Source organism: Rhodnius prolixus, unplaced genomic scaffold, assembly GCF_049639745.1.
Source record: "Rhodnius prolixus isolate KJV_2025 unplaced genomic scaffold, Rpr scaffold_4, whole genome shotgun sequence".
Taxonomy (NCBI): Eukaryota; Metazoa; Arthropoda; class Insecta; order Hemiptera; family Reduviidae; genus Rhodnius; species Rhodnius prolixus.
In genome coordinates, this window is record NW_027411614.1 from 50,957,767 (window position 1) to 50,960,093 (window position 2,327).

The following is a 2,327-nucleotide window of genomic DNA, read 5'->3' on the forward strand; positions in this document are numbered from 1 at the left end:
AAATGATCTTTTAGCCTTCTTCCTCTGCTCTCTGCTACTGCCGCTTTCCTTCTCAAACCAACCAAGACAAGCTAACTCTGCTCCTCTTGCCCATTTCTTCCTTGAATCCAATCGGATTTCTTTTGATGCTCTGTTAGATGTGACATGGACTTCCTTGTGGATCCGGTCTACTTAGAGGACATTGCTTTAGCGAACGATTATGGCCGTTTCTTTTCTCTCTAGTCTGCCAAACACTCAATTTTTAAAGATTTCCTATAAAATTGGTAATAATCATCTGCATTAATTTATGAGCGTGAATTGCAAGAACAATGAAACCTAAGGAGGTTTCAATCAAAATTACTGATGTCCCAATTCTGAATAACTCCTCCGTTAATAGTCAAATTAATAACGGACTGGGGCTGCCTCCCGGTCTGGCCCTCTTTTCATTTCCAAAGGGTTCTATCTAACGCATAAAACCGTTAGACTCACAATAGCAGGGTTTTATGGCCCTTCTCCAATATTCTTTAAGCCAGAGTTTTTGTCTGGGTACAGAAACAAATGCTGACTTTAAATCTACAAATTTTTTCAGTTTTCTGGCTTTATAAATTAAAATTTGCAAAAATGTACAACAGAAAACCTTCACAGCTACCAAGTCGTCGCTACATCCCATTGTTTCTTCTCTTTCAATTATTATTGCTAATACCAACTAAATCTTAAGTTCGTTAATGACGATAGGTTTAATTTCAGAAGAAAAAGACACGTTGAATGATTCACAAAGAATGTAATACAGGAAGAGATAAAATGGAAAGCGCCTTTGTTAATAATCAATCTCCTTTTGTAAACTTGGAATTAAATTTACATTCAAAACTGTAAAGGCGAACCTTTAACCAATTCTCCTCTGCATTTTGCTAGCAAAGGAATGCGTAGAAAAAAATATCTGTAAACGGATTTAGTTGTCAATTATCTAACGTAATACGAGCATATGTAGCCTTATTATAAATTAGAGGACATTGATGTTAACTAAAGATTTCTAATTACACAAAAATATAAAAAGTCTAAAGTTCAACTTGATTAAACGCAAAAAAAGAAGCAAAATCAATAAATTCCAGATAAGATATTAGAAATTCTTCAAGTTGAGAATCTATCTTTTTTATCCTATTTTAATTAATTTTATGTTCAATATGGCTAAAATTATCCGCATTTTTTTTATTTAATCATTAAAAAAATAATAAATGTTCCATTAACAAAAAATTAATCATCTACTTCTTTGTTTCTTATGCCCTTGATCCAATGCCTGAACTTCTTGTTAAAAGCGTTCAAAATTTCTTGATTTCCATCCTAACATGGCGCTACCAGCTAAGTACATTTGTAATGTAAGACAATATTTAAGAAATATCAGATCTCCCTTCATCATCATAGTTCGTCTACTTTGCACAATGGTAATGAGATATTCAGAAAACGATAACCTTATCTTAAATAAAAATGTATCTCTTAACAAACCTTTCTTTTTGTTTCTAAGCAAAAGCGAAGATGTCTATATGGGTAGAGCCGTAGAGTAACTCTCCGATTGTTATACGATAAAACTTCTGCCAAGGGACTCCTTAGAGCAGAGAAAACATCGACGATTTAATTTGCTGCCAGAAATGCAAAGGAAACTGTTTTTGGAACCGTATAACTTTCCCATTAAACATCCTCAAAACAGATTTGGTATCGGCTTTTTAGGATTAAATTTTCACTTTTTGTTATTTTAATAAAAACATTTTGGGTAGGCTCCGCCCTGGAGTCAATACGAATGCTCAGCCTCTGTTTCTAAGGAAGATAATGTAAGAAATGATGCAAATATCTCCCTAATTAGGTGATAAAACAAGAATTTATTACAATCTATAAGTAATTATATCGAGTATGTGCCACTTTACGGATAACTTTTAAATATTTCAAGGGGTTAGTAACAAACACTCGAAAAAAGTAAAATAGGAGGGATAATTAAAAAAAATATACACCGTTCTCATTGAACAATACACACTTAAATTTGCGCATAAACAACTTGGTATTTTATTAGGTTAGCATAAATAACTATTGCGCTTTAAATTTAATAAAATTGTAAACGGGCTTTTTGATTTGGAAAAGACCATCCATTATTATCCGTAATTTGGTCTATATTCGTGAAAAAGATTGCTCTAAAGAGGTCAGAAGTAAAATCTCAAACGAGAAGAAAATTTCCATCGAAAAATGGAAAGTGAGTTAGATAAGAAGAAGTTACTCCCAGACAGGAATATAGCGAGCGCTATATCTAGAAATCAAATATTACCATCTCGTCATATGCCTTGTTATAAATGTTCAGGGGTCCC